Source organism: Eublepharis macularius, chromosome 2 (genome assembly GCF_028583425.1).
Source record: "Eublepharis macularius isolate TG4126 chromosome 2, MPM_Emac_v1.0, whole genome shotgun sequence".
In the NCBI taxonomy this organism is placed as follows: Eukaryota; Metazoa; Chordata; class Lepidosauria; order Squamata; family Eublepharidae; genus Eublepharis; species Eublepharis macularius.
In genome coordinates, this window is record NC_072791.1 from 230,422,548 (window position 1) to 230,447,479 (window position 24,932).

Below are 24,932 nucleotides of genomic sequence, written 5' to 3' on the forward strand. Positions count from 1 at the left end.
TTGTCTTATGATTTCTTGGTTATAGTCTCCTTTTTGTTTGATGACTGAGCCAAGGAATAGAAAATCTTTTAACAATTTCAATTTCTGCACTGTCAACCTTAAAATTGTATAATTCCTCGGTAGTCATTACTTTTGTCTCCTTGATGTTCCCTTGTAATCCTCCTTTGGCACATTCTCCTTTAACCTTCATCAGCAGTTGTTTCAAATCTTCACTATTTTCTGCCAGTAACGTGGTGTCATCTGCATATCTCAAATTGTTAATATTCCTTCCACCCATTTTCACTCCACCTTCATCTAAATCTAATCCAGTTTTCCTTATGAGTTAGTTCTGCATACAGGTTGAACCAATAATAAGATAATATACATCCTTGCCTGAGACCTTTGCCAACTGGAAATCATTCTATCTCCCCATATTCTGCCCTAAAGTCAGAAGTGGTGGCACACCATCCATCATGATCAACGCAATCAAAGGCTGTGCTATAATCTATAAAACACAAATTGATTTCTTCTGAAAATTTCTGGTACATTTCAGTGACCACTGTAAATTTGCAATGTGATCTCTAGTGCCTCTTCCTTTTCTGAAGGCAGTTTGCATTTCTTGTTCCATATGTGGTGAGAGTTGTAAAATTTTGAGCATCATACTGCTTGTGTTGGAAATTAATCAGATGATCCAATAGTTGCTAGAATGTAGATTGTGCATTTCCAGTCTGTGGATCAGCCATTGCTTTGTTCTCCATATTTGTTGGTATATTTTTGTTAACATTTTGATGCACACCATTTCTGTAGCTTGAAAGAGCTCTATTGGTGTCCAATCTACTCCTGGTGATTTGTTTCTTCCAATTGCTTTGACTGTAGCTTTCATTTTACTTTCTAAAATTGCAGATTCATCACAAGATTTTTTTATGAAGGATTGGATAATATATTTCCATGTTGATCTTTCAGCATCTCTAGCTGTGGTTTGAATTTCCCTTTGATTTCCTGGATCTTATGGGACAGATCTCTTGTTCTTCCTTTTTTGCTGTTCTCTTTTATTTCTTTGCAATGGCTATTATAACAGTTCTCTTTGTCTCTTCGTGCAAGTCACTGAAAAGCTGAATTTAGAATGCTGACTCTATTTCCGTCACCTTTTACTTTTGCTTCTTGTCTGTTTTTAGCAATTTGAAGAATTTCTTCAATCATCTATTGAGGCTTTTCCTTTCTTTTATCTACAGGAATAGTCTTTGCACATTCTTCCTTGAGAATGTCTTTGGTTTCAAGCCAGAGTTGCAGAGCTGGTCATGGTCATTGACCTTAATAATGCAAATCTATTCTTTAGCTTCTTCAGGAATGTTATTTAGATTAAATTTTGGCACTGTGATTCCCTTAGTATTTCTCTTCAGCTTCGTTCTAATTTTTGATATTAACAACTTGTGTTCTGTACCAGAATTAGCTTCTGGTCTCGTTTAAGCAGACAAAATAGAACTTCTCCATCTCCTGCTTCCGATTATGTAATCTATTTGATATGTGATGTCCACATATACTGTTGTCTATCCAGTTGCCTGAAGCATGTGCTTGCAATGAACAAACTGCTGGCTTCTCAAAATTCCATGAGTCGCTATCCTGCTTCATTTCATGATCCTAGTCCAAATTTTCCAACATTTTTTGATTCTGCTTTGTCTTGAGTTCTAGTCACCTATAAGGGCATCAGGGCATCTTGTTTAGGTATATATGGCCAATTTCTTCCTGGGCAATTGCATAAAAGCTTTCAATTTCTTTCTCTTCAGCACCTGCAGTTGAGGCGTAAACTTTAATGATTTCCACATTGTAAACTATGATGGAAAATAGCATAATTTAAAAGATATTCTATCCTTATGTCCTTTTTCTAAAAAACAAAAAGGTACTGGATAAAGTCAAAGCAACCCTTAATATCCATTATGCTTGGACCAAGACCCCTGTACTCCAACTCAGGCACACTTCATGGATTCATGGTGCATTGATTCTCCCAGCCTCAGTGCTCTAATCTGTAACATGGCGACATTTTTGTGGTTACTGTTCAAAGGAAAAAGTTAAAGATTGTAAATCATCTGAAATATGCTAATAGGAATGAATAAATCATAATTTAACAAAAAATGTGAATGACCTCCTGATCTCGATACTGTTTGTAGTGTTTGAAGAGTTTACTATTATTATAAATGCTGACAACAAACAAATGCTCCGGTGTTCTTTCCTCTTCACCTCCAAACATATCCAAGAAGCTACAAAACTGAAGAAAGGCTGGTATGCAGGAATATAATGCTCCAGTTCTGGGCTACGTAATGAAATCTTATTACAGAAGTGTGAAGAGAAGCTGGGGGCGCTGATTGCTGAACTAAGATGTGCTTGAGCTCACAAAGGCCTTCCCAGCTTGCTTGCTTCAGTAGCTCAGTCTACTCTACACATCATACCAAAGCACGGTTTGCAGTAAATGGATTTTAATCAAAACCGAGGCCTCCAGTCTCGAAATGCATACATGCATAGGCCTATACTTTTTATGCTCCCATTTGATCAGCATTCATGTTTTATGGTGCAGCAGCCACCCGAAAGAGCTGCAAATGACACTGGTCTGCCAGTTCAGATGTTCCAGCAAACTATGTGCAGTGAGCACAAACCACTGTGGGGAAAGCCACATCAGTTTCTGCTTCTGCTTCTAGTCTACTGTAGACATGGGCACAAACGGGAGAAAAATTACGAACACCCTGTTAGTTGTTTGTTGCCATCCATGAACAATGAACAACGAACAGAAGCAAACATGTCCCCTTAACAAACATGTTCAGTGTTCTTGTTCGTGTGGCCCTTTAAAGATCCCTTTAAACGATCAGCTGGCAGGTGGGGATTCCCCCTTGCCACCTGCCAGCTGATAGTTTAAAGGGCCCTTTCCTGCCACATGCAAGGGGCAGGGCCCTTTAAACACCCCACAACCTCCAGTCCCCATCCCTTGCCCCACCCCAGCGCCGCCGGCTTGCTACTGCCAGGTGCGAGAGGGACGGAGAGATTCCCCTTGTCCCTCTCGCAGCGGGAGAGCTGGCACTGCCCCCTTTGCTGTCATTTTCTCTTCACAGTGGCTAAAACTGTACTGCCTGTTGGTAGCTACTTTGAGGGGTTACAAAACTGACCTTCCCAATGTCCAATACCCACCACATTTGCAGGAGACATAGTCCTCACTGTCCTCTGAAGACCCCCCCAAGTTTCAGAGAGATTGCACCCAGGAAAAGGTATGATCCATGGGTCCCCCCCCCTTGCTGTCTATTTCTCTTCTGAGTGGCAAAAACTGGACTGTCTGCTGGAAGCTGAAGGATTAAAGCCAGAAGGAAAGCCAGAAGGAGTTCAGACAGAGTTGAGTCCCTGCCGTTGCCAGGGGAATTGATTGAAAGGCAGTAAAAAGACTGCCTGGCAGTAAAAAGCAGTAAAAGACTGTCTGGCTTAACGAACGGCTGCCGAATGCAAGGAACGAAGCTTTGCAATGACCATGGCCGTTTTCACACTGTCTATAAATAGAGCGAGACTCACGGAAGGCTGCTGGCTTCTTCGCGCAATTTTTAACACCATCCGATTACAAAACACCATAAATCACTGTTTGTAGCGTTTTGTAAACAGATGGCGGCAGAAATCGTGTGAGAAAGCCGGCAGCTTTCCGTGAGTCTTGCGCTATGTATAGACAGTGTGAAAACGGCCCATTTGTTCATTTGGAATGGGGACTCACGAACGGCTTGCTCACAAACAGACAAACGGGCTGTTCGTGGGTTTTTTTCCGTTCGTATAGCTGTTCGTGCCCATGTCTAGTCTACTGGCTGATCACAAACCCAGCCAGGTCATAAATCCCACAAGTCAGACATCCTGCCAAAACACTGTCATCATTCCTTTAATTCTTGTTCCACTTGGCGTCTGAATTAAGCCAAAGCCCGCGGATGGCCAAAAATATGAAGGATCTTCTTCCTTCCAGTGAAGCTGCCCTTGCTGTGACTGTAATCCCTGTTACGTAATCTTATATTAGTATGTTTTGCTTTCCTGACACTGCTAGAATCAGCAGTTTTATAAAACGATACACTAAGAGGCTATTTAAAAGCTTTTCCTCTTCCCTCTAAATGCAGATTAATAGAAGTGAGGAGGATTTCGTGACTTTTTACAACTTTGTTAACAATTCACTTGGAAAAAAGGATAAATTGCAAACAGATTTATACACTGAGCTTCCTTCCTTTCTCTTTCTTTCACTAATATAAAATGTACATAATACGACTCTCATATTCTACAGAACACTTTTACTAGTAATTTCTTCTAGAAATTTATACAATTTGGTAATTTAATAATTTTATCTTCAGCAAAATTAACAGTAATCAGAGGACGCTCTGATCAGGAGAGAAACAGCCGTTGGTGGTCCCTGGCCCCAGGGAGGCCCGCCAAGCCTCAACCAGAGCCAGGGCCTTCTCGGTCCTGGCTCTGACGTGGTGGAACTCTCTGTCTATGGAGACCAGGGCCCGGCCGGATCTGTTATCCTTTCGTCGGGCCTGTAAGACAGAGATGTTCCGCCAGGCATATGGCTGAGGCTGGGCCAGGCCTCCACCCGCCTGGTAGGGAGGGAAGAGAACAATCTGAACCCTCCAATTAGGTTGTCCATCATACTGTTTCCACATTGGTTAATATTGCCATTTGTTGCCATCTGTTCTAATTAATTGTCTGTAATGTTGATTGAATTTAAGTGTTTTAAAATTGTTTTTAAGGAAATGTGATGTTTACTGTGGCTTTTAAATGAGCCCGCTTGCAGGGAGGCTGGAATAAAAATCTAAAAATCTAAAATAAGAAATAAATAAAATAAATAATTTATAATGTTCGTTTTGCTGAAGATATTTAAATGATTGAAAGACTTTAAAATGAGTTTAAGGAGCATTATTTATATGTATGCAATTTTTCCATATCTTGGGTACATCCCTTGGACAAAAACAGCAGTAAAAGAAAAGTCATCAGATATATTATTAGATTAAATCACTGTTAAACTGTGGGGCAGGCCTTCTGGGGGATGCCAGGGAAGATGAGACACATGCAAGATAATTGGGAGAAGGGTTGAAAACTTCTTGGAGATTTGAGGGTGGAGCCTAGAGAGGGCAAGGTTTGGAGAAGGACTTCTAGGGGGAATAGCCCTAGAACCCACCCACCAAAGCAGACATTTTGTTGGGACTTTGTAGGAGGAGGGGGAAAGTGCCCTCAGGCTGACTTAGGGTGAACCCGGGGGGGGGGAGTCATGGCAAGAGACTAACAGAGGTGGTTTGCCATTGACTGCCTCTGCAACCCTGGTCTTCGTTGGGGGTCTCCCATCCAATTACTAACCAAGGCTGACCCTGCTTAGCTTCTGAGATCTGACAAGATCAGGCTTACCTGGGCTATCCAGGTCAGGGTGGGACTTTGTAGCAGAGTAATTAATGCATAGCAGAAATAAGCAGAACAGACACTTGCGTATTTTAGCTTCTATAAAAAGAGTGTACTACATATAAACGTAAGAAAAGGCTACATTGGAAAGAAAACAATGAATGTCTAACTAAATTCCATTTTGTTTCTTTTGTTCCTTTCTAACTCCTACATCTCTGCATCTTGGTGGCCTGACTGCAACTGGATACTATAATTGATCCCTGAATATGTGCAAGAACTCCAATTACACCCCAATAAAACTGATCACTTAACAGTCAATCTTAGGCCTCTTCATTGAGCATAAGCTTCCCCTTTTACTGGACATCTAAATGGCCCTACGCAAACTAGCTAAACATAAACATCAGCTTAACTCTTTCATGACAGAAAGGATGACACTTGCTAAAAACCCAGCACATTTTCTCCAGGGGAACTGATCCCTGTAGTCTGGAGATCAGAAGAACTTCTGGATTATCTCCAGGCCGCACCTGGAGGTTGGCAACCATACTGAAGAGGCACAATGTCCATTTTAAATAAGGAGAAGAATCCTGCAGTGGCTAAAGCAGGAGGTGTTCTCCCAGCATCAGAATTAGCACTGCAGTTCCCCCCAAATGCTAACCATGGGAGCTGCAGAAAAGCTGGGAACCTATGAGTGCTCCTCTCCTCCTCCCACGGCTGGTTGTCTTAGGAGAGGATGTGAAATGTATAGGGCTGCCAACTCTGTCTTGAGAAATTCTTGGAGATCTGGGAACATTATTATTATTTCGATTTGTAGTCCGGTCTCCCCACAAGCAGGCTCAGAGTGGATATCATCGAGTTAAAACACGATACAAAATACAATATAGACAATTAAAACTGGTAGCATTAAAATAGCAGTTGCAATTGCCGTGCATATTGCACAACCCCACATGTAATAATTTGGGTCCATGGTGGCGGACAACAAACAACAAATAAAAGCAGAAGCCGGGAGGGAGTACTCCTTGCCCCCGGTGGGAGGCTGGGGAGGAGGCTCGCTCGCCTCAACCACCAACGGCCTGGTGAAACATCTCCATCATGCAGGCCTGGTGGATTGATAATGAATCCCGCTGGGCCCAGGTTGTCTCAGACAGACAGTTCCAGCAGGCTGGAGCCAGGGCTGAAAAGGACCGGGACCTGGTCGAGGCAAGACGAACCTCCTTGGAGCCAGGGGCCACCAGTAGGTGTTTTCTTGCTGAGTGGAGTGCTCTCCAGGGATTACAGGGTGAGAGGCGGTCCCGCAGGTATGCTGGTGCCCGTCTGCTAAGGGCTTTAAAGGTAAGAACCGAAACCCAGCTCTAGCTTCGAGCTCTCTCGTGGGGATGGCTGCAAATCCTTACACATGTACCCTGTGGCTACATATGAGGATTCTGTGCATTCACCTGCCAAAGAGTGGGTGGGCAGAGAAAGTTTAGAAAGGTGTGCAGCTTCATAAAATTTGAGGAAAAACTGAATCACATTCTATTGTAAAGCAACTGCTTAAGATGAGCTGCCTTAACCCAGGGCTGCCAATTCGGAGTTGTGAAATTCCTGGAGATCTGGGGGTGGAGCCTGAGGAGGGCAGGGCTTGGGGAGGGGGAGGGACCATCAGCAGGGTGCAATGCCATGGAGTCCGCCCTCCAAAGCACCAGTTTTCTCCCGGTGAACTGAACTCTGCAGGTCAGCAACCTGACCTGAAGCTTAGCTTGTGTTGTCTTAAAAACTATCCTTGTTTTCGTAATCTGTTTTTGGAAGAAACGGTGTGGGAAGGCCAAGTGTATGACTGCCAGTTCTCCTGCTATGGTGGGGGAGTCTCCATCAGCACCTCCTGCTTCATGCCACCACCCTGCCAACTAGCAGGAGAAAAATTAATTAAAAAAAAAACACTGTTGGATCAACGTTACCTTTGGCAAACACCTGGACATGACAACATGCTGCTCTAGGAATCACCAGTGATTCCAAGTGTAGTGTGATGTCATTTCTGGTTTCCCCCCCAGAAATGATGTCGTGCCTTCCTGTGGACGGTGCCGAGTCATCTCCCACTGGCAACCCTAGAGAGCACATGGGCCAGCAGTGCTTGGGAAGAAGGAGTGCCTCACTCCTTCCAGACCAGCTGTAGTTACAATTCAGTTGTAAGGAGGGGCAAGGCTCCAGGCCAGGGTATTGGGGATCAGGGCCAGTCAGGACCACTGCCTATCCCAGCAAAGCTCCCCTGCACGGACCATTGGTCAAAACCAGCCTGCAGCAACAAAACTAGTCGGCTTCTTCAGGTGTTGGGCCTACTACTCACTCAACAGAGTTAGTGTCAGTTCCTGGCAGGTAGATCCCTCAGACCCTCTCCAGTGGACACACTTTGGTTCCAATAGAAAAGGCTTTATTCAGGATTTTACAGTTCATAGAGCTTGGTAGAAGTGACAGTTTAAAACAACGGGTCAATATTAGTTTTCCCGCATTCCAGTAACAGTTATGTTTTGGCGCACAGGATTACACTGGTTCTGTGAGTACCCATTATAGTTATGGCTAAGCAATAAGTACACAATACTGAATTCCCAGCATCTGGGCAAAGTAACAAAGGCAAGCGTTTGGAGTCTCCAAGGTCGTTTCTAGCTTGGAGATGCATAGTTTTGTAAGATAACAGGAGGCCCATCCTGTCTGGTGGAATAATTGCATATTATGAAAAGAACATGGCTACTGAGAGAATACAGCAGGTTAGACGTTAGACATTCAATATACTGTGGCATCAGTGACAGAATAAACAAACAAACATGGCATGGATATACAGAGACATGACATTCTGCCCCTCCAAAGATTCTCTCCTCCTCTCACAGGGGTCCAGGTTTGTCAGGATACAGTTCATGGAACTTCTTGATGAGCCTGGGGGCATTCATGTTAGAGCTCTTAATCCATTCCCAGTAAGCAGGGTCAAAGTACTTCCATCTTACCAGGTAAAACAGCTGATTGTGCTTGATTTTAGAGCCTAGAATGCTTTCTATTTCATGATGAACTTGGCCATCCACCAGGATGGGATGAGGGGCTCCCTGTTCAGAATGCCATTTGTCAGGAGGGGGAGCCTTCTTTAAAAAACTGATGTGAAAGACTGGGTGGGTTTGACGTAGGTTCTTTGGCAATTCCACTTCTACAGTCACTTAATTGATCAGTTTTTTCACAGGAAATGACCCTAAAAATTTCCAGCCGAGTTTTTTTACTAGGCTGCTCCACCCTCAGGTTTTTTGTGGAGATATACACAAAGCCTCCTGGTTGTAGCTTCCAGAGAGAAGAGCGTTTTCTGTCAGCAAACTTCTTATACTCCTCTTTAGCTTTGGTGAGGGTTTTTTGAATAACTTCCCACTGGGATGTTAAAGTAGTCCATCACTCCCCCAGATCTCCTAGTTGTTGAGATTTTGGGGCTTGAGCAAAAGGCATCGCTGTTCCTTCATAGCCCTGTGCTATTTTGAAGGGGGATACACCTGTGGAACTGTGGAGTGCATTGTTATATGCATATTCAGCAAAAACCAGAAAATTATTTATTTATTTTATTTATTTATTCAATTTATATACCGCCCATCCCAGGGGCTCTGGGCGGTGAACAGTTAAAATTGATAAAAACAAAAACTAAAATCAATATACAAACAATAAAACAAATTAACAAGGTGCAGTGGTGGGGAGAACCTTCCCGACCCCAAAGGTGGGAGGCTGACATGGCACCGCCCCCTTCAATCACCAAACGCCTGGCGGAACAGCTCTGTCTTACAGGCCCGGCGGAACGATAATATGTCCCGCTGGGCCCGGGTTTCCATTGACAGAGCGTTCCACCAGGCTGGGGCCAGGACTGAAAAAGCCCTGGCCCTGGTTGAAGCGAGGCGGGCTTCCTTAGGGCCAGGGACCACAAGTAAATATTTATTTGCTGATCGGAGCGATCTCCGGGGAACGTACAGGGAGAGGCGGTCCCGAAGATATGCCGGTCCCAACCCACTCAGGGCTTTAAAGGTAAGAACCAACACTTTGAACCTGATTCGGAATTCAACTGGAAGCCAGTGCAGCTGGCGCAGGACAGGTGTGATGTGTGACTGGTAAGGTATACCAGTCAGGACCCGTGCCGCCGCATTCTGGACCAGTTGTAGTTTCCGGATCAGGCCCAGGGGTAGCCCAGCGTAGAGTGAGTTACAGTAATCTAGCCTGGAGGTGACCGTTGCATGGATCACTGTAGCCAGGTCCTGGGGCGTCAGGTAGGGGGCAAGTTGCCTGATCTGACGAAGATGGAAAAATGCAGACTTGGCAACCGCCGTGACCTGGGCCTCCATCGATAGGGAGGCATCCAGGAACACACCCAGACTCTTTACCACTGGCAAAGTTGCCAGTGGTGTCCCATCCAGGGCAGGGAGCTGGATCCCAACATCTGGCAGCCCCCGTCCCAGCTGCAGGACCTCCATCTTCACTGGGTTCAATTTCAGTCTGCTCTGTTTCAACCATGCCGTCACAGCCTCCAAAGCTCTGGCCAGATTGTCTGGGGCCGTGTCTGGCCGGCCGTCCATCAACAGAAAAAGTTGGGTGTCATCCGCGTATTGATGACAACCCAGCCCAAACCTCCGCACCAACTGGGCGAGGGGGCGCATATAGATGTTAAATAACATTGGGGAGAGTATCGCCCCTTGGGGAACCCCGCACACCAAAGGGTGACGGGCCGATAGATCTCCCCCGAGCGCCACCCTCTGTCCCCGACCCTGGAGAAAGGAGACCAGCCACTGTAAGACTGTCCCCCTAATCCCCACGTCGGCAAGGCGGCTGGCCAACAAATCATAGTCAACCGTGTCAAACGCTGCTGTGAGATCAAGTAACACAAGCAGCGCTGACCCGCCTCGATCCAGATGCCTGCGAAGGTCGTCTGTGAGGGCAACCAAGGCTGTCTCCGTCCCATGGCCAGGACGGAAGCCAGACTGGAATGGGTCCAGGACTAGAGCATCATTCAGGAATTCCTGCAGTTGTACCGCCACCGCCCGCTCAATCACCTTGCCCAGGAACGGGAGGTTCGACACTGGGCGGTAACTGGACGGGTCGGTGGGGTCCAAAGATGGTTTTTTCAGGAGGGGCCGCACTACCGCCTCCTTTAACACTCCTGGAAAAACCCCAGAGCTCAGGGAGATGTTAACAATGGCCTCCAGATGGTCCCGTAGCCCCTCCGAGCTGGCCTTCACCAGCCAGGATGGGCAGGGGTCCAGAGGACAGGTGGTTGGCCTCATCCCCTGCAGGATCCTGTCAACATCGTCCTGAGAGAGCAGGCTGAAATGGTCTAATACGGACCCAGAAGACGGCCAAGGGGTCTCCAGTTCCCTTACTGTATCAACAGTGGGTGGCAGGCCACGGCGAAGGGACAAGATTTTACCCGCAAAATAGCTCGCAAAAGCCTCGCAGCCAATAGTTGAATTAAAAATTTGGTGGTCTCCCTGAGAGAGGGAGACCAAGGACCGAACTGTTTGAAATAATTGAGCCGGGCGTGAGCTAGCGGATGCAATGGAAGCAGCAAAGAAATCCCTCTTTGCTGCTTTCACTGCCACCTCATAGGCTTTCATAAACGTCCTATAAGATGTTCTTGCCTCTTCGTCGCGCCCCCGCCTCCACACTCGCTCTAGTCGTCTCAGAGACCGCTTCATCTGGCGAAGCTCCTCGGTAAACCAAGGAGCTACCCGTTTGCGGGCTCGGAGAGGACGGCAGGGGGCAATAGCGTCGATGGCTTCGGAAAGACGGCCATGCCAATCATCCACCAGCTCATCTAACGTACTGCCAGGGGGCATCGGATCCCGCAGAGCCGCCTGGAAACCAATTGGATCCATAAGCCTCCGCGGGCGAGCGTAAATCCGCTCACCGCCCACCCGGGAAAGGAGCGGCATGCTCAGACGAGCCTTCAGAACAAAGTGATCTGACCATGGCACTGCATCATAGGCATCCAGGACCACCATCATCCCTGCCCCCAAAATCAAATCCAGCGTGTGACCTGCTTGATGCGTGGGAGCCGAAACAAACTGGGAGAGACCTAGGGCCGCCATGGAGGACACCAGGTCAATGGCCTGCATGGAGGCATCGTCGTCAGCATGGACGTTGAAATCCCCGAGAACCAAAAGGTTCGGGAATTCCAAGGCCCAGCTGGCCACCGCCTCCAAGAGACCAGACATGGAAGATGCAGGTGCAGTAGGCGGTCGGTACACCACGCATATTGCCAACCTCTCCTCGGCGTCCAACACTAGGCCCACACAATCAATGCCAGTAATTTTTGGGGTGGGGAGTGGTCTGAAGGAGAAAGACTCCCGAATGAGCAAAGCCACGCCTCCCCCCCGACCACTTGTCCGGGACTGGTGGAGGACCGTATAACCTGGGGGGGGGGGCTAGTTCTTTCAAAGCGACCGTCTCGCCCTCCCTCACCCATGTCTCGGTCACGCAAGCCAGGTCCACATTCAATGCTGCAAGATAATCTTGCAGCGTTTTGGTCTTATTATTTATGGACCTGGCATTGCACAGCGCCAGTGTCGGAGAGTGGTTTAATATCCTAGCCCCACAACAGGTATATCTTGGGATGGGACGCAGATTGGAAGGGCACCGAGCCCTACCATGTCTCAATGCCCTTCCCTTCCATAATCTGCTCCCACCACCATACCTCCGGCGTCCCCGAATCACTGGGATCCCCGACCCCAAGCCGGCCTCCTCACCAATGAACATAGTGCTAACTCACCACCCTCACAAAATCAACAGCCCACCAACTATCACAGACTAAGCTATCAAACATACACAAAACCCCAATACCCTACCAAATTAACAACATAGACTACAGTAACTAACACACATAGTATAAAAACAATAAACAGTAACAAGGCGAGCAGTCCCCTAGCAGCAGTCTTATAGGCTGGAGCAACAAGGAGCGGGGCCGGGCAGATGGAAAGCCCAGCCCTTGATGGAAGCAGCTCCCTTGGCAGCAGCAGCAGCAGCAGTGCAGGCTACAACAACCTTTGTAGGCTGGAGCAACAAGGGGCAGGGCCAGGCAGATGGAAAGCCCAGCCCTTGATGGAAGCAGCTCCCTTGGCAGCAGCAGCAGCAGCAGTGCAGGCTACAGCAACCTTTGTAGGCTGGAGCAACAAGGGGCGGGGCCGGGCAGATGGAAAGCCCAGCCCTTGATGGAAGCAGCTCCCTTGGCAGCAGCAGCAGCAGCAGCAGTGCAGGCTATAACAACCTTTGTAGGCTGGAGCAACAAGGGGCAGGGCCAGGCAGATGGAAAGCCCAGCCCTTGATGGAAGCAGCTCCCTTGGCAGCAGCAGCAGCAGCAGTGCAGGCTACAACAACCTTTGTAGGCTGGAGCAACAAGGGGCAGGGCCAGGCAGATGGAAAGCCCAGCCCTTGATGGAAGCAGCTCCCTTGGCAGCAGCAGCAGCAGCAGCAGTGCAAGCTACAACAACCTTTGTAGGCTGGAGCAACAAGGGGCGGGGCCAGGCAGATGGAAAGCCCAGCCCTTGATGGAAGCAGCTCCCTTGGCAGCAGCAGCAGCAGCAGCAGTGCAGGCTACAACAACCTTTGTAGGCTGGAGCAACAAGGGGCGGGGCCGGGCAGATGGAAAGCCCAGCCCTTGATGGAAGCAGCTCCCTTGGCAGCGGCAGCAGCAGCAGTGCAGGCTACAACAACCTTTGTAGGCTGGAGCAACAAGGGGCAGGGCCAGGCAGATGGAAAGCCCAGCCCTTGATGGAAGCAGCTCCCTTGGCAGCAGCAGCAGCAGCAGTGCAGGCTACAACAACCTTTGTAGGCTGGAGCAACAAGGGGCGGGGCCGGGCAGATGGAAAGCCCAGCCCTTGATGGAAGCAGCTCCCTTGGCAGCGGCAGCAGCAGCAGTGCAGACTGCAACAACCTTTGTAGGCTGGAGCAACAAGGGGCGGGGCTGGGCAGATGGAAAGCCCAGCCCTTGATGGAAGCAGCTCCCTTGGCAGCAGCAGCAGTGCAGGCTACAACAACCTTTGTAGGCTGGAGCAACAAGGGGCGGGGCCGGGCAGATGGAAAGCCCAGCCCTTGATGGAAGCAGCTCCCTTGGCAGCAGCAGCAGCAGCAGTGCAGGCTACAACAACCTTTGTAGGCTGGAGCAACAAGGGGCAGGGCCAGGCAGATGGAAAGCCCAGCCCTTGATGGAAGCAGCTCCCTTGGCAGCAGCAGCAGCAGCAGTGCAGGCTACAACAACCTTTGTAGGCTGGAGCAACAAGGGGCAGGGCCAGGCAGATGGAAAGCCCAGCCCTTGATGGAAGCAGCTCCCTTGGCAGCACTCCAATTATCTTGCTGATAATCACTCCAATTATCACTCCAATAAATCACTCCAATTATCTTGCTGATAATTAATGTAACATCTTAGGAATTGTTCTAATACTTGGTTAGTTTTTTCTGTTTGTCCGTCAGTCTCTGGATGATGGGTGGAGCTAAGTCCTTGTTCAGTTCCTGTTACTTGGAGTAGCTCCTGCCCGAAGTTGGCAATGAATTGTACTCCGTGGTCAGAAATGACCTTATTAGGAAATGAGTGCAGCTGGACGACGTACTGCATAAACAAAGCTGCAAGCTTCTTTGCTGTGGGGATGGTGGTGCATGGTATGAAATAAGCTTGTTTGGAAAACAGATCCACCACTACCCAGGTTACAGAATTCCCCTTGGAAGGGGGTAGGTCAGTGATAAAGTCCATTGAGATTACCGACCAGGGTCTGGCAGGGGTTTCTAGTGGCTGTAGCAATCCTGGGGGCTTTCCTTTCCTGGATTTCCCCATGATGCAGATTTGACAAGAAGACACATAATGGGAAATGTCTTTTGTCATGTTTGGCCACCAAAATTGCCTTTGTGCCATGATGTAAGTTTTTCAAATATCCAAAATGCCCAGCCAACGGAGAATTGTGGCATTGTTTCAGTACCTCCCCTCTAAGGCTGGCTGCGATGTACAATTTATTGTTTGTGTACCAGTTGCCATCTTTCCTTTCTTTCAGATTGGCTTTGGGTACATCATTTCCCCCCTCCTTCTCTGTTTCTGCCTTAACTTTCTTCTCCCATTCGGTAAGGTCAGGCGGGAGAGAGGGCTGGCTTTGCGCTCGGCTGTGGGTAGTTACTGCCCCTCCCAACTGAGTGGGCGAAAACATGGTGTCGATCACCCCCTCCCTTTCGCTTTCATTTTGGGGCATGCGCGAGAGAGCATCAGCCAGGAAATTTAGTTTTCCAGGGAGGTGTTTCAATGTACAGTTGAACTTGGAGAAGAACTCCGCCCACCGCAGTTGCTTAGCACCTAGTCTGCAGGGGTTACGCAAAGCTTCTAAGTTTTTGTGATCAGTCCATACTTCAAACGGCACTTTTGCTCCTTCTAGCCAGTGCCTCCATGTAGACAGCACTAATTTAATAGCTCCTACCTCCTTATCCCAGACTGCCCAATGGCATTACGTTTCAGAGAACTTTTTGGACACGAAAGCACAAGGATGGAGCTTTCCTGCGTCATCTGCTTGTAACAAGACTCCTCCCATGGCTACGTCACTAGCGCCTGCTTGCACAATGAATTTACAGTTCTCATCTGGATGCTGCAGAGCTGGTTCAGATGTGAACGCTTTTTTCAATTGATCAAATGCCTCCTGGCATTCTTGGAACCAATTTAATTTTGCACTTGTTTTTGCCCCTTGTGGCCCTTTCTCTTTGGTTTTGAGTAAGTCAGTTAAAGGTAGGGAACATCTGAGTGAAGTTTTTTATAAAGGGGCGGTAGAAGTTTGCGAGTCCTAGGAAGGATTGCAACTGTCTCCTGGTTTTGGGGGGTTCCCACCCCAGTACTGCTTGGATTTTCTGCAGGTCCATTTTCAACCCTTGCCCTGAGACTTGGTAGCCTAAGAAGTCCAATTCCTCTTTATGGAATTCACATTTGGACAGCTTTACAGGTAAATGATTGTATTTTAGGGCTTTTAACACTTTCCTGACCAGTTTGACATGTGATTCTTTATCTGGAGAATAAATTAACACGTCATCTAGGTAAACAATCATACCTTTGTACAGGTGTTCATGCAGTACTTCATTGATTACATTCATAATGACTTCCAGGGGGCCCTGGAGACCGAAAAGCATTACCTGGTATTCAAATTGCCCCAAAGGGGTGTTGAACACAGTTTTCCATTCATCCCCCTCCCGAATTCTTACCCAGAAGTAAGCACTTTCAAGTCCAGTTTTGAGAAGATTTTCCCTTGGGCAACTACGTTTAACAAATCCTTGATGAGCGGGAGGGGGTAGCTGTTTGACATGGAAACAGCATTTATTCCTCTGTAATCCGTACAGAATCTTAACCCCCCCATCCTTTTTCTTGCGAAACAAGACTGGAGCGGCCTGGGGGCAGCTGGCTGGGCAGATGAATCCTAGCGCCAGGTTTTTGTCAATGAACTCTCTGAGCTCCTTCTGCTCTTCCCTGTTCATTGAGTAGTTTCCCTTTTGGGAGTTTTTCCCCTGGGATGAGTTTGCTGGTGCAATCTGTTGCACAGTGGGCGGGGGGAGTTGGCTTCTTCCTCCTCGAACACTTGTTTTAGATCCCAATATTCTGAGGGGATTTCTTCTATCTGCTCCTGGCTGAGTAGTACTGGTTCTAAAGGGGGGGGGAGCGTTTTGGCCCCATTTTGAAGACCATCTGTGCGCTCAACATTCCCATTTCTCGAACACTAGCAATCCCATTTTCCAGTTGATTTGGGGATCGTGATCCCACAGCCATCTTATCCCTAGTACCAAGGGGTAGGTAGTGGCTGGGCTTACTATAAAGGTCCTGGATTCCCAGTGTTTTCCCATGCCCATGGGAGTGGGTTCTGTTTGATAGTTAGCAGGTTCCCCTTTCATTTGGGACCCATCCATTTGTTCAAATACAATGGGTTTCTCTAGTTCAGCTACATCCAGTCCCAATCCTGTCATTGAGAAATTTTACGATGTGATCACGGTTTTCAATTTCGCATGCAAGTTGGATCCATCCCAGCAGGGTGCCCGGGTTGTCTTGTACTAAAGCTTTCGTGACTAATTCTGCACTTAGGCCCTCCTGGAAAAATTCTACCTTCATCTCTTCTGTCCCACCATGTATTTTGGCCACATACAGCCTGAACGCCGCATACTCGCGCACCAATCTTGTCCTTGCCGGAGCGATTTCAGCTTGGTTCTGGCCCTCTCCTCTTCCAGAGGGTCTTCAAACTGGGCTCTCAATGCCTGCATAAATGTATTCAGGGATCCCAGCTTGGGTGCATTGACTGCGTGCAGGATTACATACCAGGCGCCCATGGCTCCCTCCAGACAGGATCCCAAGTGTCTGACCCGACTGGGTTCATTAGGGAATAGGTGGCCCCAGGTCCGGAAGAACTCCAAGGCTTGTATGGTGAAGAATCCTAGTTTCTCTGGGACCCCATTGAAATTCATCTCCAACCCCGGCCCCATCAGCGGTACATCATGTGCAAGGGGGCCCCCTCCTTGGGGTGTCCCTTGACTACACGTCCAGCCGGCTTGAGGACCTGATGGGGGATGGATTGGCCATCCAATTGGGAGACATGGACATGCTGGTGACCCCTCCCTGAGGTCCCAGTCTGGGATTATAGGGGCTCGGGCCCCCCATGAAAGTGTTGGGGGAGGAGAGTTTGTGGTGGCCAGGCCCTTGGTTGTTGCATCGGAAGTCGAACTGGTGCATAGTGAGGGACCAGGGCCATAAGTGTCCTTACACCCAGAGGTACCCCAGGGGTCCTCGTGGACAGATGTCCCTGTGATGCGGGCAGCCCCAGTGCACCCCTCGATACTGGAACCGTTAGAAGTGCTGCTGCAGGGATCGGTCTGGGGGTTGACTCCAGCTGCAGTCCTGGTTGAGTTGCTTTTTGAATTTCCCGGTTCCTCTGAAGAGGCTCATGTTGTAACCTCCCAATTGGAGGTACTTGTAATCCAATCTGCTGTGTGGTAGCAGGTCCCATTTGTAATCCAGATTGCGGTGTCTCGAACCTCGATAAGGGAACTTTCACAGCCCACTCCCCTTGGCGTGGGGCAGTGAATGGCCCCCATGGCTTCTGGTTACCAAGAGCTCGGCTCGAAGCAGAGTTGCTGAAGTTTCTTGTAACCATCTCGTGGGTGGGTCCCTTGTCTCCAATGTCGCCTTCAAAAGCAGTTGAGCGGTTGCCCCGGTCGTCATCCTCACTGTGAGGGTAGGGTTTGCCTGGGTCCTGGTGGTAGCTGCTTCGTACACCATCTGTTCCAGATCATTTACCAGTTGCCCCATGTCTCGCCAGAATTCATCCAGCTCCGCTCACATAATCCTCAGTTCCTGTGATTCGGGTTCAGCATCCCCCTCTTCAGAGGTCAAGGTGGATGGTGGCGTTGGTCCACTTTTCGCTTCAAGTTCTGGGAATGCTCCCCTGCTGGAAACCCCTGGCAGCGAGCTCCTGTCTCCACTCAAGCATTTCATCCAGCAAGGCTTCCCCTTTGGTGGGTCCATTATGGGCCAACTGCTTTTACGCTTTACCCTGCGACTTCCAGCCAGGGAATTCTCATCCCCCCTTCCCGCATCGGGAGGCTCCTCCAGTTCTTCCACCTTTTCTGGGACATCTGGAATCAGACCCTCTCCAGTGAACACACATTGGTTCCAATAGAAAAGGCTTTATTCAGGATTTTACAGTTCAGGTCTGATCTCTATCATAGAGCTTGGTAGAAGTGACAATTCAAAACAATGGGTCAATATTATACTTGAGTTTTCCCGTGTTCCAGTAACGTGTTCCTGACGTGCAGGATTACACTGGTTCTGTGAGAACCCATTATACTAGACTTCCAAGGTATGAGCTTTTGTTTCAGAGCTCTGTTTCTCAGATATGAGGAGTGGAAAAAGGAAGGAGTCCTTATAATCTAAGCAGAGAGTGGGAGAGGAATTGTAAATTAGAGTGTCAGGAAGCTAGCTATAATACATATTGTACATATATATAATACAATATTTTGTATAATACATATTGAACTCAACTACCAGTGGAATTACAATACCTACTGGCTGTAGTAAGAAAACAGATCAACAATGTCAGAATGATACCAAGAGATGACCTGCTACAAGATAAAACACAAGTGGGACAACAACAGAACACCACTGGACACCATACATCTCCCAGCTCAAACCAGTTGAACGCATCATTTGTGACCACCAACCTATGCTGGACAATAATACGGCTCTCTCACAGGCATTGGGAGGCAAACCTTTTCTTGCCCAAAGACAGCCCCCTAATCTTAAACAACTCCTCACTCACAATAATGCATTTCCCAACACGGACATGAACTCTGGGACCCAGGCCTGCAATAAAGCCAGATGCCAACTCTGCCCCCCCATATTCACTCCAACAATCACTGGACCCAACATCACCACCTATGCCATCTTAAGCTCATTCACTTGTTCATCTTCCAACGTTATAGATGTCCTTAAGTTTCAGCAATGTCCTTTACTGGGTAAACAAGCCAGTCCCTTCAGAAAAGAATGAAGGGATAATCTGATACCAACAATCACAACATTCAAAAACCAGTAGGAGAACATTTTGATCTGTCAGGACATTCCATCGCTGACCGAAGAGTGGCAGAGAAACTTCAAAGGAAAATTACAATGTGAGATGGTTGAAATTCAGTTTATTTGCAAATCTGGAACAATGAATCCCCCAGGCTTGAATTGGGACATTGGATTTTTCTCACACTGCAGATGCTAATTTTCTGCACTTTGTATCCAGGATATGTAAAGGTAACTACAACATGTATTATATAGACACTCTAGTTTGCTCCTGACACTCTAGTTTGCAATACTCCTCCCACCCTCTGTCTGGCTTATAAAGGTTCCTTCCTTTTTCCACTCCGCGTATCTGACGAAGGGAGTGCTAACTCGCAAAAGCTCATCCCCTGGAAATCTAGTTGGTCTTTAAGTGCTGTTGGACTCAAATCTTGCTCTTCTACTACAGACCAAAAGGATAAAATAACAACATTAAAAGTAAAAGAAATAATTTTATCACTTTAAAATTATTTCTTTTACTTTTAATGTTGTTATTAACATTGCTTTGGGGAGCAATAATCTTCATTGGGAGCTACAGAGTGAGCCTGAGGGCCACCGTTATTTTACTGTATTTAAAAAGGCGTTGAACCCTTTCAAGAGTTCAGGATTCTGTGGAATGTTAAGGGAAGGATTCCTTTATAAGCTCGAGGGACCACATCACACTGGCTTTCAGTCTTAACAGCATCTGAACACTGAGTTGGTTAAAAATCAACTTGGAAAATTTATTTACTGATTTATTTATTTAAAATAGCTGCCATTCTACCTGGCAGGAAATCAAGGCAGCTTACCATATAAACAAAATAATCATAAAATGAATAAAACGAAGTTTAAAAACTACACAGTTTAGGACTGCTAATAAACATAAAAACAAAATTTTTTAAAAGATGTCATCCCACTATATACTGCATTGCTCAGGCCCCACCTGCAGTATTGTGTGCCGTTCTGGAGGTCTCGCTTCAAAAAGGATGCGGACAAATTAGAACGGGTGCCAAGGAGAGCAACTAGGATGATCCGGGGCCTGGAGACTGAGCCCTATGAGGAAAGACGGAGGGACCTGGGAATGTTCAGTTTGGAGAAGAGGAGGTTGAGGGGGGACATGATTGCTCTCTTTAAATATTTAAAAGGCTCACTCAGAGGAGGGAAGGGAGCTGTTTCTACAGCTGTTGGGCAGGAGGTTGGACTAGACGGTCTATAAGCCCATTCTACTCTATGATCCTGTCCTAAATAAAAATGTCTTCCACTGCCTCCAAATGACTGGCAGGGAGGGGGCCAGGCGTGCCTCCTTGGGGATGCAGTTCCATCATCATAGAACTGCACTGAAACGGTTCTCTCTCATGTACCCCCCAGGTGAGCTTCTTTAGCTGGTGAGACTTTCAGGAGGGCTCATCTTGTGATCTTAATTCCCAGACAGGAATGTATGGGAGACGACAGTCCTTTATATACCCCAGTCCCTGGCCATGCAGGGCTTTAAAGGCCAAAACCAATAACTTGAATCATGTTGCAATACTGAGAGCCAGCCTGGTGTAGTCGTTACAAGCGCAGGACTCTAATCTGGAGAGCCGGGTTTGATTCCTCACTCCTCCACTTGAAGCCAGCTGCTGGACCTTGGGCTAGTCACAGTTCTCTGGAGCTCTCTCAGCCCCACCCACCTCACAGGGTGTTTTGTTGTGGGTATAATAATGACATACTTTGTAAACCACTCTGAGTGGGTGTTAAGTCATCCTGAAGGGTGGTATATAAATTGAAAGTTGTTTTTGTTGTTGTTGTTGTTATACATGTTCCTGACAGCTGGCCCCAACCATCAGTCCAGCCAAGCATTCTGCATTAGCTGTGGCTTCCAAACACTCTTCAAGGGTAGCTCCAAGGGGATCTCTGCTGAGGGCACCAAATGCTCGTTCAGTTTTCCACCAGAAATATCAACAGGTGCTTCCAGGGAAAAAGGACCCTTTGACCAATAAACCCAGGATTGCAGCCACTGGAACTGTCCTGCACTTCTATAGAGCCACTGTAGCGGAGTGATGCTGGACTAGGGTTTGGGAGACCCAGATTTCAATTCCCACTCTCCCATGGAAGCACACTGGGTGACTTCGGGCCAGTCACAAACTCCCAACCTCAGTCTCTAAGGGTTGTTACGAAAATAAAAATGGAAGAAGGGAATGATTGTTCTGCACTGCTCTGAGGACCAAACTACAAGTGACAAATGACACTTGAATGGCAAGTGAACAGACTCACATGTATTCCTCTCTGTTCACTTGCGCTCCACTTGCACTCCACTCGATCACATGTGATCAAGGGCCAAGCTACAAGTGACGAATGACACTTGAACGGCAAGTGAACAGACTCATGCATATTCTTCCCTGTTCACTTGCGACCCACTTGCACTCCACTCGATCACTATGTAGCCCTGAGTCTGTTCAAGTGTCATTCATCACTTGTAGCTTGGCCCTCAGTCCCCACTGGGAAGAAAAGCAGGGTATAAAAATAAATAAAGCAGTTCAATTTCCTTAAATAACTGAGCCCAGCCGCCAGACAAGCCTGGAGACCATTCAAACTTGGCATGTGGGTTTTCTTGAGAGAAGGGAGGGAAATCAAGCTCGACTTTAAGCTGAAGGAGCAACAGAACCATGGAAATACTCTATATCTGCTTAACTAGGAAAAACAAACTAATAATGTGTAGTAGGAAAAGATTTACATTAAAAATAATGCACAAAATTGCTAATAGAATTTTCTAAAACAGAACTGTAATTTGATAGCGATTCCTTCTAAATCTAGCAAGTATAAGTCATTCATTCAGAGTATAAAAACATTAAAAATGACTGAGAATTTATTGTTGCTTAGTTAAGTGAGCTTAGCGAGCTTCCCATGCAAAGAAAATGTGCTTACATTACATGTGTGCCTTGTAATAACCTGAACCATCCAATTTCTGATTGTTTCTTTAGGAGGAAAAGAATAATAATAATAATAATAAAAACAATCCCTCTGCCATTTCTGTTTGTGTATATTCTCGGAGATACAGTTGCCATAGAAACTGACTGTGGTGGATACACTTTACAAAATTTGGCTCCGTGCAACTGATAGATTATTTGCTCTGTGCAAACTGGCCAATAAGCTCAAAGAGCAGACCGAGGTTCTGCGTCTTTCTTAAAGGCTCAGCTAAGCCCTTCTTCTTCTCGCCATCTGTTTAGACGCCAGTCAAGATGCTACCCCCACAAATCAGAAGAAAAAAGAAAGTCAACCTGACCGGATAAAACCACAAGGAACAACAACAACAAAAGTCTTTACGGAACTGGAAGCTGCTGACTAATTGGGAGACCATTAAAATGTCGAGAATGAATCTCTTTGTTTATGGCCACTTATACTGATAACTGACTTTTACACGGGGCAGTCGTAACGTCAGCACAGGTTCATCTTCGATGTGGACTTCAAGCACATTACAGATATTAGCATAACGGGATTAGAAACTTGGTCGTTTAATGAGATTTCTTTCCTTCCACCCCCTTCATGGGAACCAAGTGGCTGACTCCTTCAGCTGAGGTCCTGTTCTCCAGTCAGAAACAGGGGGATTTATTTCTTGATGGATGCTTTGTCTGTTTGCTGACTCATTCATGACTGTTCGGCAGGTTGCTTCACTGTATTCCTCCCTAATCGCGCAGTGCGGCGCAACCAGCTTTTCACACATGCATGTTCTCACGTACCTGAATGAAGTTCTGCTTCCTACCTCTGCTGTGCCACTACTCGAATCAGAAGGAAACTCTTTGAATAGATTTCTTCCCCCCCTTTCCTGCACCACTGGAAAGCTTCTGTAATCAGCAATTGCTATTGTGCAAAAAATATTATAATGATCTATTGCTATGATATACTCGTTTCTCTGAATGCCCGGCTTTCTTTTTTTAAAATAAGTGTAGTCTTTTCATTGTGCAGATATATGAAGAAAGGTGCATCACATATCCTATCTATGAAAAGGGCTAGAGAGCTTTTTTCCCCAAAGAAACTTGGAAATTCAGAGAAGTTTGCAAATAATGGTAATAAATTGATTAATGTTACTGTTATTCTTAATGTTACCCTCCAGTGCAATGCTGTTGTCCCTTCCCTCTTTGAAGGGATAAGCTTACAAAAGGGTCCTTTTCAAGTTGACTTATGCTTTTGAAGCACAGCATCAAAATATATTTGGGACTTGAAGGAACACTGCAGAGCCTGATCTCCCACCCACCTCCCATGTAAGGTGAATGCAGCCACTTTTCTTTTTCTTTGGTTTTGCCTACATGCATTTTGGGTGGTGGCGAGTGCCGTCTAGTTGTAGCTGATGTATGGCGACCTCGTATTTTAGGCACCTCAAATTATTGTCCGCATCACTGGCTTTATCCTTCCCTCCAATACTGTAGTATAATTCCATAGTCTTTACTTAAAAAATAAAAAAGCAAAAACATCCACTTACTCCAACAGGTGCTAGATATTAGGCCAAATCAACATCTATTGTTGCTAACCCTGGCCTGCAAAATTCCTGGAGACTTGGGGGGGGGGGTCATGAAGGGCAGAGCTTGGGGAGGGGAGATGTCTCACCGGGTATGTCATGCCGTAGGGTCTGCCCTGCCATTTACTCCGGGGGAAACGATCTCTGATGTCTGGTGACCAGTTACAATTCTGGTAGAGCTCCAAGCCCCACATGGAGACTGGCAATCCTAACAACTTGTGATGCTGCAATCCAAGCACTGGAAGTCCCAATTTGAACTAAAAAAACATCTGGAAAGGAAATCTGGATCAGGACTGCCTTGCCGGTGAAGGGGGGAATTAATTCCCCTTGTACTATTTTGTTGATCCAAAAGGCCCTCTCTCATCAACCTGCTTGAACGCTGGGCAGGGGGGACAGCCAGGTATTAGTACCGCCCCCGTCTCTTTCCCCCCTTTCTGGGGCTTAGAGCAGATCGGCAGTGAGCATTTCCAACCAGGGAAACAGTGGAGGTAAGCAGGGGAAAAACCTTTCCCCCCACTCCACCATAGCTCTGATCCAGACACATCCCTCTCCCATTGCAGCTTTTCAGGGTTAAATTTCATAGCAGTCATTTGGCCCTTTTGCAATGTTATAGAAGAAACATTTAAAAGTCTTGAAAGTTAACATGAACGCTCTTAGAGAGATTCCAAATAAAACCATTCTTGCAAAGCTACGTTTCTAGGCACCACTACTACAGTGGACCGATCAACAAAAGTCTCAGTGTGCTGTACATGATGTATGCACACATACGTGATGCTGTGCAAAAAAAAACCCCACCCCTAATAAAACCAGTTATATTGAAATATTTGAATTCAAGCAGAAGCTAGATCAAGCTGGAAAACATCAGGAGGCAGATCAGAAGGGGAAAGGTTTCACAGCTGATCCTGCCACACAATTTTTTGCTCCTGGTATTTCACAGGAAAAAAAAGTGACCCAGTGCCTCAGGGCAGTGTTTCTGAAGAATATACAGTAAGGCACAGGAGAGCTGCCTCTCTCAGCCCCTCACAGCTGCTCCTGACTGAAGGGCGGGCCTCTCTATGGCACCTGGACAGTCCACGCGGAAGAGTGCCACGTCTCCCTTGCCCCAGACAACGCAAAGTGTTTTTCAATGCAGCAAGTGAATGGGGAAATGTCTCCGTTTTTGTAGACTCCGTTATGGAACAGAATGCGGACGGCTTTTTCCTTTGAGACACTAAGGGCAGAATCCTGCACAAAGCGCCATGGGGCCCAGGGGCCCAAGGCAACGGGCACAAGAGTCGGCCGCACTGCAGATGCCATTTAGGGATGAAGTTAGGAAAGATGTGGATGAAGTTTCTCAAAAGACACCGAAGGGAGATGTGGAAATGATTAAAGGAAGCAGACGGACCAAAGGTATTTATTTCTATTCATATGTACATCAGTGCCATCAAGTTGCAACTGACTTATGGTGACCCCAGCAAGGGGTTTTCAAGGTAAGAGATGAGCAGAGGTGGTCTGCCATGGCTT

General features: G+C 47.0%; 1 protein-coding gene across 3 annotated transcripts in view; it reads right to left on the bottom strand.

Moving 5' to 3' along the window:
* PARD3B (par-3 family cell polarity regulator beta) overlaps positions 1 to 24,932 on the bottom strand; it is a 946,974-nt gene that overhangs the window by 69,178 nt on the left and 852,864 nt on the right. The gene's annotated exons all lie outside the window — the stretch shown is intronic.